At 49.7% G+C, this 17,166-nt stretch overlaps 1 pseudogene; it reads right to left on the bottom strand.

Moving 5' to 3' along the window:
- Positions 1–258: 258 nt before the first annotated feature.
- LOC117862597 (CDT1-like protein a, chloroplastic) lies at positions 259–16,782 on the bottom strand (annotated as a pseudogene).
- Positions 16,783–17,166: the final 384 nt, after the last annotated feature.

The following is a 17,166-nucleotide window of genomic DNA, read 5'->3' as shown; positions in this document are numbered from 1 at the left end:
GTGTTTCCCATCTCTTTTCTTTTTTGAACTAGCAGTTAAACATAAGACTAACTAGTTTTGGCTATGCATATATGTACAGCTTCCACTGGATACTCCTTATTATCGTGGTTGATCGAAGCGTGGTCTATATCATGGACTCTTTGAGGAAAATCAAGAGATCAATACAAAAACCTCATAGACATTCTTAACAAAGCATGGGCTTGCTTTCGTCGACATCACGCAGGTGAATTCAAGGAGGAACTTGATTTCAAGCCTAAATTCCCGGTATGTGTTGAATTTTCTCATCTCGTGACATCTTCCTTGAACAAATATTTCATAACTTCTTTTGCCATATATATAGTGTTTAAGACAGAATCTGGGGAATAATTTATGCGGATACTACGTATGTGAGTTCATCCATGGCTTTGTAGGTCCCAAGCATATAACCGACCACGAATTCTGAGTACGTATACAAATTTCTTAACAATAAGTTAGTTCTAATTGTGCAGACCCATTGATCTACTATATAATAACATTTGCCAATAACACAGATGAGAGACATGAAGGAAGCACTCCCCGAGATGGAAAAAATCAGGGTAATTCAAGAACAACTCAGTGGATTTCTTCTGGACGAGGTAGTAAATCTAGCGGGGGAGTTCCATAACGATGGATCAAATCTGCATCACCGTTAGGACTCGGGTTCAGAATAGTTGATCAAAATGTTGAATTTCAAGTGTCGATGCAATGTAATATTATTCATAAATGCGTATGCAGAAGATGTCTATATATATAATATTATCTCAAATGTAATATTATAGATCAAATACAACTTTATATATCTTATTGTATTAGTATATGTAAATAAATACGAAACACTAATATAGAATAAAGAAAAAGAAAAAGAAAATTAGAAAAGAAACAAAAAATAAAAAAGACCTTTAGTATTGGTTATTTGACCCGGTACTAAAGGCTCCCTTAGTACCGAAGTAGCAATACCGGTTGCACAATCAATACTAAAAGGAGGCTAGAACCCGATACTAAAGGCGCTTTCCCATCAATGTAAAGGGGGATTTAAATAGGCTTTGTGACTTGTCAGGAAGTCAAGGAAGGTGCAGACCGTGTGAAGTTAGTACTAGGCTTCCTAATGTCAGTTTTCTATGATTTCTTATCAAAAAATCTAATTTTATATATCAGTCCCTCTGTGACTTCCAACCTGGCAGTAAGTTTTTGGGGCTCTAAAAGTAACAGTTCAACAGGGAATATTCCGTTAAGCATATGTCAGTATTTGTCCAAATAGTTCGGTGGAAATATGCTGACTATCTTTTCCACTATGGAAACAGATAAAGGAAAATGTAGGATTGAAGTTGTTAAGGGGGTGTTCGGTAGTACTTCACTCCAGAAAAAATAGCTCCACTCCACCAACTTCATGAAATTCTCTACCAAACACGTCCAGCTCCACCAACTCCAGCTCTAGAAAAAATGTGGGGTTGGGGGCTAGATCCATGTTTTTTTGGAGAACCTCAAGGGGTGCTCCAAAAACACTAATTTCAAACCTCCTCATGGAGTTGTGGGGTAATTACCCACCATGCTACTGATTACACAGATACCGGTTCACCAAACAAAACAAAAACACTCTCCATCGCCCCTTACCTTCTTCTCCAATGATTTTTCCATTGCTGGGCCGCGCCGCCTCCTGCCGACCGATCCGGCCCCGCTACCCCTAGCTGTTGCGGTCACGCCACCCTTAGCCTGGCTAGGCCTCCACTTGCCCTGCCCCCTTCCCCACAACCTGCACCGCCCTCCACTCCCTCCCTCACCGCCTTGCTCCCTCCCCTACCACCCTCTGGTCGCCCATCGACGCTCGCCGGTCCAGACGACGGGTGAGCTTCGCCCCATGGAATCTGGCCCGACCTCGACGCCCCTCGCCGGATTCCTTCCCAAGCTCTAGCAACCGCCCTCTCCACCGCTCGTCGATTCAGCCATGAAGGGAGCTTGAGTGGGTGGTGGCTCGTCAATTTGGTTACCGGAGGAGCTCGACGGGGCTGCTTGTAACGACCTCGGTTAAAATCCTTCACGTTAATCTTAATCCGAGTCCCTGATCCCCATCCCAGCCATCCCGAATTTAAGTACTCAACCTCCGGCCCCGGTTCCGACCCTGGAGATCTGACCCCTCTCCGTTTTCCCCAGTTCCGACCCCGCCGACCCCAACTCACCCGCCGGATCTTTCTAAGTCCTCCCACAACGCCTCCCTTCAATCTGAGCAGTGGACCACCGAGACTGACCGGTGGACCCACGAGATCTTTCTCCCCGATCTCCCACTACAGACGCACTCGAGTTGCATGCCCGCTTCAGAGTTCCCTTGCCGCGTGGCTCAACTTCTCCGACGCCCACCTCTCCGCCTCGTCGCCGGCCACGACCGGATGGATTCTCGCGCCCCCTTCCCCAATCGCAGCGGAAGCTCCTCTGCTACCCTTTCTGCAGCACCTCGCCGCCCGCGCCCATCATCACCTCGCCAGACCCCGGTTGCAGAGCCCGATGCCACCCGTCTTTTCCGTCGCCACTCCACAGTCGCGCCGCCCCGTCCGCGCAACGCGACGATTCCTCCTCCGCCAACCCAGACCACGGCCGCGACAGCTCCTTTTCCCACCCTGTCAGAGCTCCACCCCCGACAATCTGTTGCTCCGCGCTCGCCCGCGCGACCGCAGCCGCCTGTCTTCTCACCTGTGCGCCTTCGTTTCTAGCACCGTTCCCCCGGTCACTTCCATCAAATCCACCGCACGACGACGCCCGCTTTCGCCAAATCTCAACCACCGGCAAACCCGCGCCTGCGCCGCCCTGCCTCTGGTGCCCAATGACCGCCGGTGTCATCCCCGAAGTCCTATCCCACCGCCCTCGTTGCTCAATCGCCGCCCCGGCAGCGCACTCCATCGTTTCTTCCCCGGTCCTTGCGCCGCTCCAACCTTCTCTCTTCCGCGCAGCTATAAAAAGGAATGCAGGAGCCCCGCCGGAGTTTCCCTTCGCCATCGCTGCCCTCCCGCTTTGCTCCTTGATCGTGCTCACAGCGCCACCGCCTAAGTTCCTGGGGAACTCTCCTCTCCGCTCCACACCATTTGTTCCCAATCCACCCAGCCTCTTGCTCCCCGTGCTGTGCAAGAGCTTGCTTGTGGTCCACAAGAAGCACCGCCGCCGCTGGAGCACCACCGGACATCATCGCTGCTGCCCAAGCCTTAGTCTTTCCGCCCAAGTCTGTTCTTTCCCGACCCCAAGCTTCATCTGTAAAACGAAGGTAAGTTGTCGACCCTTTGTCCGTCTCGTCCGACCCCTCCTATCCGCCCGACCCCTGTTCCGTCTCGCCCGACCCTGTCTGTTCCGCCGACCTTTCTCCGCCTCGCCCGAGGGCTCGACTGTATCTTTTTCCTTGAACTGAGGGTATATGTGTAAGACTTGGGGACTTCTCTGCGTTAAGTCTGAGGACCCCCAGTACATCTATTCCTCTAGATTAAGGGTCTGATCAAAAGTTCCTTCCCATCCAACCCTCATATCTTGATCTCCACCAACTCAAGCGAACCTCCCCACCCTCCCGTAACTTGCCGTAAGTTTCTGGGCTCAAACTTGCAAGTGTTGCTGTTGAAATAACTATCTAAATGCTAACCCATGCATTGCATTCGTGTAGAGTTGCGTCTCGCCGATAGCTTCTACGAGTTGTGCCCGGCACCAGAAGCCGAAGCCATCCAAGCAGAAGAGCAGCTCCCCTCCTCCTTGTTTGAAGGCAAGCCCCGGATGCATGAATCCCCTATGTTTTCCCAAACTTGCGCATGCCTTCTTTATCATGCTTGTGCACTTACGTATAGGAGTTGTTTGGAACCGTAGATGCATGACTTAGTTTTCCCTTGATCTGAACACTAGCTGTTGGACCGAGTAGATGCTTTGCTTAAATAGGAAACAGTAAAAGCCGAGTGATTTCCTGCCACTCGCGAGTTGTAGGAGTTGGTTGTTTCCTCTTCTGTTACAACTATAAGGACGATGGACGGGGCAAGGTGTTGGGTAACTCTTTGGTGGTCGGCTGATCGCCCCGTCTGTCTATGAAACTTGCTAAGACCCGACAGTGGTGGTGTTCGTGATCAAGTGTTTGAAAGTACTGATCTCATACCTAGTATGGGATGGTGAAGCGTAGTACCTGATTGAACTAGGGCGTGGCTTATACCCCTGCTGTCCCTGGAACGAGGTTCCCATGGTGCATCATGTGGGTGCAAGTGCGGTCACAGTACGGGAGAGGCCGGGACTATGGAGCATTGCATGCCAAGGGAAGTTTGGACCTGACACGTGCCTGGGGATTGATGGGGACGGCTGACACAGGAAGCGACCCTTGTGGTGCGCGGATGTCGTGAGATTAGGTTTGCCATGCATGGTTAAGAAACTCGAATCGATTCGTCTGCCTCTCACAGTTTGAGACTGCTTGATCGCTATGCTACCCTGAATAAGAGAGGAATCTGATGATAACATGGTTTTGATGATGGTACTTATACACCTTCTGTTTGGTTCCATGTTTGCTTAGAATAAGTTGCTAACTTAGACTGTATAATGAACTTAGAACCTGAGCTAAAACTTGAAATTAGGGATACACCTAGTGCTTTTGGCAAACAAACCCTCAGCCAAAGAGCCTTGCATGTCTAAAAGTAGTGGAGTAGCGTACTTCCTGTCGGTTAAGTCTTGTTGAGCTTAGTAGCTCAGCCTTGTTGTGGCTCTTCTTTTTCAGGTGAAGTTGCTGCCCCTGAGCCCTCCTCTGTTGGCACTTGGCTGCCCCAACTCCCTCCGGGTTGGACGGTTGAGTGGGATCCCTCCTCGGACGGCGAGGAGAGGGATCACTGACGTCCTGGTTGGCCTCACCAGGGATGTCCGACCCCGATGAAGTAGCTTCCGCTTGTTGTTTTACCCTCTGTTGCTTTCTTCTAAACCTTGTAAACTCTGATGTTGTTTTATGGCTAAGCTAAATGTCTAATTTGTTTAACTCAGTGGACTTGTTGTATTCTCTGGAACCACTCACCTTCGTATGAGTTTGCTATTCGGTCCTGTTCAAGTGGTTAAATCGGATGAAATCCGACGGCACTTCGTGTTTACTTGGTTAAGGCATGAGTGTCGCATATCAGGCGGCTTAATCATGTCTAATCAAGCAAATCCGAAGTGGATCCGCCACACCGCTGCTCATCGATTTGTCCTCCTGGCCGCTTCTCCTCCTCCTTTCTAAGGCTCGAGCACGCACGGTAAACTCTGGTGGCCTTGCTACGGGGTGGGCGGGCGAGCACCACATGGGGAGCTTCGCTGGTTCAGCCACGGGACAGATGACGGGTGCCACTATGCGAGCGAGCTTCGCTGGGACGCACTGTCGGGACTACTCCCTAGACCCATGAGTAGGCCTCGGACGGCCCGCTAAGGGACGTACTCGGACTTGATCAGAACAAGGATGGCCGTATCCTACTCGGACTAGTCTTGTATGCTTATGGAAAACTACTCGGACCGATACCGAGTAGAACTCTGTAATAGTACCCGACTAGGACTCAGACTTGTAACCCTGCCCTCCCGGGTATATAAGGCCGGGCAGGGACCCCCCTCAAACAACAATCTCAGGACCAGAACATACATCAATACAAACCAACACACAGGACGTAGGGTATTACATGATCTAGCGGCCCGAACCTATCTAAATCGTGTTCCTTGCGTCACCATTGATTCCTTGATTCCCGATGACCCTTACCGCATAAAAGACCACCTAGGGAACCCCCTAGGCGGGTTGCCGGTCTAAAACACCGACAGCTGGCGCACCAGGTAGGGGCGCTCGACGAGTTTCTCAGCGCGAACTCAATGGTGAAAGTCATCATCAGGCCCGTCTTCTTCATCGAAGCCGGCGCCACCTTTGTCTTCGGATCCTAGCTCTGCGTCGCTGAAGGCTTGGGATCGTTCCGGCGCCAGATCGTCGATGCTTAGGAGATAAAACCAGAAGAAGTGGCTGAAAAAAAATCAAGATTTCAAAGTCAACAAGCTCAAGTTCGACTACGCGTCGGATTCGACTTCGCCTCAGACTACACCAACGTCTTGCTCAAAGGTCGGGCTCCGCCGACCCCAGCACTCAGGGTCAGGCGAGGCGGAGCTACCCTTCCACAGGGTCGGGCTTCACCGACCCCAGGCCTCGGGGTCGGGCGAGGCAGAGCCTCCCTCGGGGTCGGGCGAGGTGGAGCTACCCTTCCACAGGGTCGGGCTTCGCCTACCCTTAATGTATTTAATGGTCTGCGTACCAATCTGTGATGATCCAAGCAACTATGTAATCTTCATTACTAGCTTCTTTACTAGCTATTAGGCGTAATACCATGTTCTAGTTCTTGGAGGACATCATCACCAAGAGGATGGCGCACATGGAACATGGAGATGGAGATCACCATGGTGAACAGATTCTATGGAGATGGAGATCACCATAAGAAAAACGGGCCATACTGTGTCACAACTATTTGAATGCTATTCTGTTTATGTTTTACTTTCTGCATGCTGTGATGTTAGAAGTAGAACGATCCCTCACAAAGTTTAAGTTAGTATGCCCTCCCAACTAAAACTTGCACCGTCCCATGTCTTGTACAATTAGTGGTGGGTCTATGAAATTAGGGTGCCACTAGTTTTCCTTGACTAGACGGGTTTGTGTCGGACACTTACACGCATAAGGGTTGGTTTGCTTAAAAAGGTTATCTTAACGATTAAGGACCTTGGGGTATAAAGGTTGGGCGCCGAGACATGGAGATGTCACCCAACAACAAGAATCATATGTGATATTATTAGCAAGAAGTTGCTTACAGATCTACCTTGTTTGCTAGCGGTGATGCTAAAGCTCACTAGTAGACTTGTTAGTTGTGGATCCTGAATCACTAAGTTTCAATAGAGGGATATTGATTTTAGTGGGAGTAGATTCTGTTAAAATAGTTTAATGTGATTTGCTCTATCATGGATACGTTTGTCTTAGTGTATTTTGCATTATTTTATTGTAGATTAATGGCACCTAGCAGCACTACACCGTTTGCTTTGCGTTCGGCCCTTGAGAAGGACAAGTTGAATGGAACAAATTACTCGGATTGGATCCGTAACCTGAGAATTGTTCTCAGGGCTGAGAAAAAGGAAGATGTTCTAGACAACCCACTACCAGAAGAACCTGCTGATGATGCACCCGCTGCTGCTAAGAATGCTTACAAGAAAGCATGTGATGCTAACCTTGAAGTAAGCTGTCTTATGCTTGCTTGCATGGAACCCGAGCTGCAGATGCAGTTCGAAACAAACCATGAGGCGCACGATATGATCGTGGCGCTTAGAGACATGTTCCAAACACAGACCAGCACTGAAAGGTTCAATGTGTCTAAGGCCTTTGTTGAGAGCAAGCTAGCAGAAGGCGCAGCAGTAGGACCACACGTAATCAAGATGGTTGGTTACACTCAACGGTTGGAGAAGCTAGGCTTCCCATTGGGCCAAGAGTTGGCCACTGATTTCATTCTTTCGTCTCTTTCGCCTAGCTATGGGAACTTCATCTCGAACTACCATATGCATGGGATGGATAAGGGTCTGAATGAGCTGTGTGGCATGCTTAAAACAGCAGAGGCTGACATCAAGAAAAGCGCTAGTACCAGCCATATGATGGCTGTACAGAACAAGCCTAGCTTTAAGAAGAAGGGCAATTCTTGGAAGAAGAAGGGCAAGGCTGGAACGTCCAAGCCAAACCCACCGCCCAAGGTTAAAGCTGGACCTGGACCTGCTCCAGACAAAGAGTGTTTTTACTGTCATGAACTTGGTCACTGGAAGAGAAACTGCAAGCAGTACCTAGCTTCGTTGAAGAATGGCGGAAGTAAGAGTACTTCTACCTCAGGTACGCTTGTTGTTAATGTTATAGACAACATTTTTCTCGCTGATACAATTATTAATTCTTGGGTATTTGATACCGGATCGGTTGCTCATATTTGCAATTCGATGCAGGGAATGATAAGAAGTAGAAGCGTGGAAAGAGGAGAAGTTGATTTCCGCGTGGGCAATAATGCAAGAGTTGCTGCGTTGACCGTCGGGACGATACAACTCCACCTCCCGTCAGGATTTATTATGGAGTTGAATAATTGTTATTTCGTTCCTAGTTTAAGTCAAAACATTGTCTACTTCATGCTTGATGAAGGATGGTTATTCATTTGCGAGTGAAAACAATGGTTGTGTGATCTCTAAGAATAATATGTTTATGGCTTTTGCACCTATTGTGAATGGATTGTTTGTTTTAAATCTTGATGGTTCACCTGTCTGTAATGTAAGTGTTAAAAGGCCTCGACCTAATGATTTGAATCCTACCTACTTGTGGCATTGTCGTTTGGGTCATATAAGTGAAAAGCGCATGAAGAAGCTCCATTCTGATGGACTTCTAACTTCGTTTGATTTTGAATCATACGAGACATGTGAGGCTTGCTTGATAGGCAAGATAACCAAGACGCCTTTCACAGGATTTCCTAAGAGAGCAGTAGACTTGTTGGAACTCGTACATAGTGATGTATGCGGACCAATGAGCACGACGGCTAGAGGAGGATTCCAATACTTTATAACTTTCACTGATGATTTTAGTAGATATGGCTATGTCTACTTGATGAGGCACAAGTCTGAAACCTTTGAAAAGTTCAAGGAATTTCAGAATGATGTTGAAAATCAGCGTGGCAAGAAAATTAAGGTCCTACGATCTGATCGTGGAGGCGAGTATTTTAGCCACGAGTTTAGCAATCATCTAAAGAGTTGGGGAATTGTTCCACAACTTACGCCGCCTGGAACACCTCAGAGAAACGGTGTATCCGAACGACGTAATCGAACCTTGTTAGACATGGTTCGATCAATGATGAGCCAGTCGGACCTACCGTTGTCATTTTGGGGATACGCTCTAGAAATAGTAGCTTTCACACTTAATAGGGTACCATCTAAGTACGTAGTTAAGACACCATATGAGATATGGACTGGAAAGGTTCCTAGTTTGTCTTTTCTAAAGATTTGGGGATGTAAAGTGTTTGTCAAGCGACTTCAGTCGGACAAAATCACACCCAAGTCGGATAAGTGGATTTTCGTGGGATATCCAAAGGAAACTTTGGGATATTATTTCTACAACCGATCAGAAGGCAAAGTGTTTGACGCTCGGAACGGGATTTTCCTAGAGAAAGAGTTTCTCAAAGGAGAAAAGAGTGGAAAGACAGTGCATCTTGAAGAAGTTCAAGATGAGCCGATCGGGCAAGAATCAATGAGTGATGCTAACGTAGCAGATCAAGTTGAGATACCCATGGCAAGAGAAGCACCCCCACAACCACGAAGGTCAGCAAGGCTCCGCGAAATGCGGGAAATATTATTGTTGGACAATGATGAGCCTGCGACATATGCAGAAGCAATGATGGACCCAGACTCCGAAAAATGGCAGAGTGCCATGCAATCCGAAATAGAGTCCATGGGAGACAATCAAGTTTGGAATTTGGTTGACCCGCCTGATGGTGTTAAAGCCATAGAGTGTAAGTGGATCTATAAGAATAAAAAGGACATGGATGGAAATGTTCACATCTATAAAGCACGACTTGTCGCAAAAGGTTTTCGACAAGTTCAAGGAGTTGACTACGACGAGACCTTCTCGCCTGTAGTGATGCTTAAGTCCATTCGGATTATTCTAGCTATAGCTGCATATTTCGATTATGAGATATGGCAGATGGATGTCAAGACAGCTTTCCTGAATGGAAACCTAGCTGAGGACGTGTATATGATACAGCCCGAGGGTTTTGTCGATCCGAAAAATGCTGGAAAGGTATGCAAGCTTCAGAGATCCATTTATGGATTGAAGCAAACATCCAGGGAACCACCAAGAGAACAAACACGTAATGCGGTGATTTCATCTCATTTGAGACTTCGTTAACCGGGGTGAGATCAAGATATGCAAAATACACACGGATCTGAACATTTCTGATCCATTGACAAAACCACTCCCACAGGCTAAGCATGAAGCGCATGTAAGAACTATGGGTATTAGGTACCTTCTAGATTGACTCTAGTGCAAGTGGGAGACTGTTGGAGGTATGCCCTAGAGGCAAACATAGAGATGATGATATTCCATTTGTATCCATGATTTGTGTATTGTGTTCATTGAATATCCATTAAAAGCTACTTGAATTGATTTGCAATTATGTGAATTGTATGTGAAACTCTTTACTTGTATGGTTATTCTAAAGTTGTCCCTAGTCGGAGTTCATGTGAGGACACACATGAATATTAGACTAGCACATGTATTAGTTGATGACTATGTTTCACAAGTCATGGACATGGAGATGTTGAACTAATAATGTGGACACATGTGGTGACATGTGCTAGGACTGACCCAACACGAGAAGTAGTTCTCTCTTTAAACAACATATACGCTTTGTCCTTAGACCTGAGATTGTCGCATGTATTCTAGATGTGGATCGACCTACTTAGGAGCTATCAAACGCTACGCCGTAACAGGGTAGTTATAAAGGTAGCTTTCGGGTTTGTCAAGAAGCATGCTATGAGACATGGTCAATCAAGATGGGATTTGCCCGTCTCTGATTGAGAGTGATATCTCTGGGCCCCTCGAGTGATCGGATCCGAAAATGCATGGCCATGTTACGTACGGTTAAGAGTTAACCTACAAAGGGATTCCGAATCACAGGATCGAGAAAGAGCGGTCGGCTTGAAGCTAGACCAAATATCGTGAGGCAAAGGGAATAGCATGTATATTATGTTGTGATGGTTCGTCCAATATGATCTTCGTGTGCGTATAGGAGTTGGCACGTCTTGCTAGAGGCCGCTACCGACTATTGGGCCGAGTAGGAGTACTCGGGCCATGTCTATACGTATTCGAACCCATAGAGTCACACACTTAAGGGGCTGGAAGCCCAATTCGGATCTGATCCGAGTTGGATTAGGTTTAGAAGTACTAATGGACCTCAGACCCAGAGGGCCGTTAGGAACCTCTATAAATAGAGGGGTGGGGGCGCCCTAGGGTTTACACCTTTTTGGCGAAACACACCTGCTGCGCCACCCACGCCCTCGCCTGTTGCAACTCGCGGATCTAGCAGTCCGGCTTGCGACGCTTCCTCCCTACACGTGTGGATACCTTGGAGGTGTTGCGCCTGCAGCACTTGGACGAGCCACCGACGAGACACCAACGAGCCACGACGAGCCGCGGCACCGGAGGCGATCTTGCTGCACGTGGACGAGCTGCTTAGGAGCTGCTGTACGTTGATCGACTACGTACGACTACGTGATCGTCTTCACTGCATCGACGCATATCTACATCTTCCGCACCAGTAGTGCATCGAGTGGTAATCCCGTGATCCTTATACGACAGTTTTTCCTGGTTTTACGCGGTAGAAAATTTTGATTTACGCTAGTGTAGCCTACCTCGTATCCCAACATTGGCATGGGCGCAAGCCGGCGGTGTCCCACCTGCAGGTCTTCGGCTACCTCGCGTTTGCCAAGGAGCTTGGCCACATCGGCAAGCTTGACAACAGGAGCATTCCAGGAGTGTTCATCGGCTACGCGGAGGGTTCGAAGGCTTACCGTATTCTTGACCCGGAGACACAGCGTTTTCGCACAGCTCGTGATGTTGTGTTCGACGAAGGGCAAGGATGGGCGTGGGACAAGGCGGTGGACGACGGTTCGACTCCGACGTACGACGACTTCACTGTCGAGTACGTCCACTTCGAGGGAGCTAGGGGAGTAGGCAGCTCTTCTTCGTCGAACGTGCCTATCCCGGTCCCCGAACCTCCACCGACTCCGCGACTGCTACTCCGGCAGTGCCACGCTTTCTAGCCGCGACTTCGGCTGCGACGAGCTTCTCGCCGACACCACCACAGCCGGTGACGCCACGTACTCCAGCACCGACAGCCACTCCTCCAGGCACGTCTACTCCGACACCAGCTCATGTCGAACACAGCCCGGTGGAGTTCGCTACTCCGCTCTCTCACGACGAGGAGCGCATCGACGCGTACCACGACGGCGAGCAGTTGCGGTACCGTACGATGGAAGACCTCCTCGACGACCAGCCGTTGTCGGCACTGGTGCCTCGCGACCTGGAGGCACAGTTGCACCTTGCATGCGATGACGGCGAACCTCGGTCTTTCGCGAAGGCCGAGAGACACGCGGCATGGCGCGCCGCGATGCAGTCGGAGATGGATGCGGTTGAGAAGAACCGCACCTGGGAGCTTGCTGACCTCCCTCGTGGTCACCGCGCGATCACCCTTAAGTGGGTGTTCAAGCTGAAGAGGGATGAAGCCGGTGCCATCGTCAAGCACAAGGCTCGCTTGGTGGCACGCGGGTTCGTGCAACAAGAGGGGATCGACTTTGACGATGCTTTCACCCCCGTAGCACGGATGGAGTCCGTGCGACTCCTCCTTGCGCTGGCCGCCCAGGAAGGCTGGCACGTTCATCACATGGACGTCAATTCGGCATTTCTTAACGGCGACTTGAAGGAGGAGGTGTACGTGCACCAGCCACCGGGTTTTGCGATCCTCGGCAAGGAGGGCAAGGTGCTGCGCTTGCGCAAGGCCCTCTATGGCCTGCGGCAGGCACCGAGGGCGTGGAATGCCAAGTTGGATTCCACGCTCAAAGGGGTGGGCTTCGAGCAAAGCCCGCACGAGGCGGCCATCTACCGGCGGGGCAATGGAGAAAATGCCCTGCTGGTGGGTATCTACGTCAACCACTTGGTGATCACCGGCACCAAGGATGCAGAGGTGGCGGTGTTCAAGGAAGAAATGAAGGCCACCTTCCAGATGAGTGACCTGGGGCCTCTCTCCTTCTACCTGGGGATCGAGGTGCACCAGGATGACTCCGGGATCACGCTTCGACAAACCGCCTGCGCCAAGCGCGTTGTGGAGCTAGCCGGGCTCACCGACTGCAACCCAGCTCTCACTCCGATGAAGGAGAGGCCGAAGCTGAGCCGCGACAGCACGACGGAGGAGGTAGACGCTACTCAGTACCGGCGTCTTGTGGGTAGCCTTCGCTACCTCGCCCACACACGACCGGACATGGCTTTCTCCGTCGGCTACGTCAGTCGGTTCATGCAGCGACCGATGATGGAGCACCAGCAGGCCGTGAAGAGGATCGTCCGCTACGTTGCGGGGACTCTCGACCACGGTCTCTTCTACCCAAGGTGTCCCGGGATGGCACACTTCGTCGGGTACAGCGACAGCGACCACGCCGGCGACATCGACACCAGCAAGAGCACGAGCGGGATTCTCTTCTTCCTCGACAAGTGCCTCATTAGCTAGCAGTCGGTCAAGCAGCAGGTGGTGGCGCTATACAGTTGCGAGGCCGAGTACATAGCGGCCTCCACTACTTCGACTCAGGCGCTTTGGCTTGCCTGACTGCTCAGCGATCTCCTTGGCAGAGACACTAGAGGGGTAGAGCTCAGGGTGGACAGCAAGTCCGCTCTAGCCCTGGCAAAGAACCATGTTTTCCATGAGCGGAGCAAGTACATCCGGGTGAGGTACCACTTCATCCGAGGCTGCTTGGAGGAAGGAAGCATCAAGGGGAGCTACATCAACACCAAGGATCAGCTTGCGGACCTACTCACCAAGCCCCTTGGGAGGATCAAGTTCCTTGAGCTCTGTTCCAAGACCGGGATGGTCCAACTTTCCCACAAGACGACGCACAAGACTTAGGGGGAGAATGCTAGATAAGTCTTGCTGCCGGTCCTGTCTTGCTGCTGGTTCCTGTGCTGCAGCTGCTGGTCCTTGTCCTGCAGCTGCTGTACCTTGTGCTCCAGCTGTTGGTCCTTGTGCTGCAGCTGCTATGTTGACTAGAGGACAGTGTCATTACAGTGGGGCTGCAGCATATGCTTGCTGTAGCACCACTTTTGTTGACTACTTTTAGGGTAGGACAGTCCTAGGCATCTTAGACTAAATAGGACAGCATCAAAAAAGCATCTTAGACTAGCATATGCCTTGATGCTTGGCTGGTTGGCTGCTTGGCCAGCTATAAATATGTATCCCCAACCCTTGGTTGGACATGGTATTGTAGAAAGAAAACCCAGAAAATTACCCAACTCTTCCTAGTGCCATCCTCTTGATGAGAGTTACAGTTCAGATCCTAACAGAAATATCACACATGAGTTGCGCAGTTGTCAAAAAAAGGTTGAGAGTTTACCAGCAAAGAACATCTCCACTCCGTGCCATCTTCTTAGAGATCCACTCTGGAACAAACTCTTTCAACAGTGTCAGCTGCTCCTCAACTTCACCTGCAATGTAACCATTCAATGTTAAAAATCCACATTGCAGACACCAGTTAAGCAACAAGGATAGAGATTGTAAGTTCACACATACTTCTGTCCACAATCTTTTGACTGCTTGCAATTATCTTATGAATGAGCTCCTGCTTTGTCATTAGAGATCGCTGCCTTGACGGGTAGATAAGAAATATAACATCAAAGATACTTGGCAGGGAAGCAATCAACTTCTGCCTTTTAACCTTATCAGCGAAACCAGTTTCCTTCTCCATAGTCCTCTGTTCCTTCTGCTTTACCTGAAAGGAACAAACATGTCATTCTTTGTTTGCAATAGAGCAAATTGTCAACTGAGGTAATCGATGCTGTCATTGGCAAGGACTTACTGACTGAAGGAGGGATGGTGGAAGAAAACTGAGTAATCCATCATCACTATCAATAGCCGCATTTTGGCACTACTTGCAACCTTTGTTGGAGTGGTAAACAACTTAGCACGAGCTGATCTCTTTGCCATTTTCAGAGGTGGTGTGCTGTAACCTACAGCGGAGATTGGTCTCTTTGGTGTCTTGAGGTCTGGTGTGGATGCCATTAACCTCACCGGTGTAGAGGCATAATTAGTAGGGGTGCCCTCTGAAACTCCAGGCATGGATACAACAACCTTGGCATCCTCTTCTGGCCAACCTTCTTTACAACCAGAAACATTGCCACTGAAGAGGGAATCCCTGCTCAATGGTGATAGAACAGTGGACTCAACATTTGCTAGTGGATTGGTTGCACTAGCTGTCGCAGAACTGATTGGTGATCTCTGCAAAAACCATCTCCGGAATGACTGTGACACGTGTGACATCACAGCAGCCTGTTGTCTATTGAGATCTGAAGACTCGATTGGGGATGTTGGTTCAGGAACAATTCTTGGGGCAGCTTGTGGCATGCTCGATCTTGTTCGATTAAATGGATGTGGCAATTCGTACTCTGGAATGTCATCTCCCTGAAATTAACAATAGAGGAACCATGATTCTAGCCTTTTCTGAGTATTAAGCATATGACTTTTTGATTAGCATGATAATTCCAGGTGCTACTAATCTATTTAATTTGAAAAATAAATTTGTGCTTCTGATAAGCAATAATCAAGTGTGAAACATACAAGATTTCCATACCTCATGATGGTCCCTGAAGAAATTCACTAGCCTCTGCCTGAAGATCCTTCGCAATGCTGAATATGCAGTTTCCCCCATTTGCTTCTTGACACTCTCAACAGCATCAACCACGAGGCTCACCTGAAGATCTGGCTTCATACAGCATGTTGTGTCATCGTGCAGAAGGATCTAATTGATGACAATTGCCTCAGGCATTATGTACTTGAGCTGCGCAAGATGGCTGTAGGTAAACCTCCTGCAGACAGCATTATGAAAATAAGATATTGAATTGTCACAATCTAATGCAGCAGTAATTCAATGACTATTGGTCGAGATTCTTACCTTTCAGACAAATGCTGGATGCTAGCGCAGATGTTGGGGAGAGTTGCCTTGGATCCCTTCATACGGAGCAGCCGAGTGGAGCTCTCCAGGCAGTTGAAGAACTCACAAAGCATCTCATAACTGATCACAGCAGGAAACAATAACACAAAACAGAAATTAGAACCACCGCAGGCAAAATTTCGCTAGGAATTCTAAAGCTATTATCGAAGTTTCTCTTTTTACAGCCAGAAAAAGAAAAAAATAGTTTGGGTACTGAAATTACCAAACAAGTGGTTCTTATAATGAAGGTCTCAGATTGTCACTGCAGGAATGATACGCACGGGTGGTTCTTATAAAGAAGGGCTCAAATTACCAAACAACTCTCGATTTTGGGGTATTTGATGAGAACTGGATCTGAAATTACATAAAAATTGCAGATCTTTACCTTTCCGGCAGCTTGACTTCGGCCTTTTGCTTGACGGGGCTACGGCTAGCCCCGGCGCCAACACCGAGCTCCCGCTCGACGAATTCGAGCTCGTCCGCCGCTGGCGTTCCCTTCTCCGGCCGCCGCAGCCCAAGGGCCGCCCGTCGGACCTCCTTCACGGAGAAGGCCACGCTGCGAACGCGCGCCCTCGGCCTCTCCGGCGTCCATATCTGCTCGACCGCCGCCGCCGCCGTGACCCTCTGCGTGGGTTTCTCTGGCGTCAGGATCTGGTCGGCCACTGGAGCGGCCATCCCCAGCTTCTGTGGTGTAGCGCCGGCAGCAGCCGACGTCTTGAGCTTCTTGGATGGCGTGGCGGCGTCCGTATCCATGTCGGGAAGTGGACGATTACGGCGGCGGCCGGCGGGGTGGGGGATTAACTGAGGTGAAACGGGTTAGGAGCCGAGATGTATATACGGCGGGTTATCGGGTCGGATGTGGCGCCAAGACTTTGGCGGGAACGGGGAGATGGCGCCAAGGCACGTGCGAGGGCCACGTGAGCACGCGGGGACGTTCGCGCCAAGATGCACACGCCGTTCGCGCCACTCCCCGCAGCAGCGCAAGCACACAATGCACGTGACGTCATTAGTACACTAGCAGGCCTGCGGCCCATGTTAGACCCAGGAAATAGGGAAAGCAGGCCCGCTTAGGGAATTTTTTTATTTTTATATTTTTTTCGATTTTGCAGAAATATATAGTCGGATGGAAAAATTGCAGATCTGGCCTATTGCCGCCGGCAGGGCGCCTTACTGCCGCCTCAGCCAGTCGTAAGGACCCGGCCCCCTGCACCGCCACGGTACGGCCAGCTCGTGGGCGGTAAGGGTCCTTACCGCTGCCTGGGCCGGCGGTAAGGACCCTTACCGCCACCTAGACCAGCGGGGGTTCCCCTACTTAACACCCCCACCCCTAGCTAGGCCTCCAGGGCACCCAGCTCTCCTGATTCATACCTGTTGTTTGTTGTTTTTTAGAGGAGAACCAGATAG

The sequence above is a fragment of the Setaria viridis genome, chromosome 7, assembly GCF_005286985.2.
Source record: "Setaria viridis chromosome 7, Setaria_viridis_v4.0, whole genome shotgun sequence".
NCBI lineage: Eukaryota > Viridiplantae > Streptophyta > Magnoliopsida > Poales > Poaceae > Setaria > Setaria viridis.
This window is presented reverse-complemented; position numbering and strand designations above follow the sequence as displayed.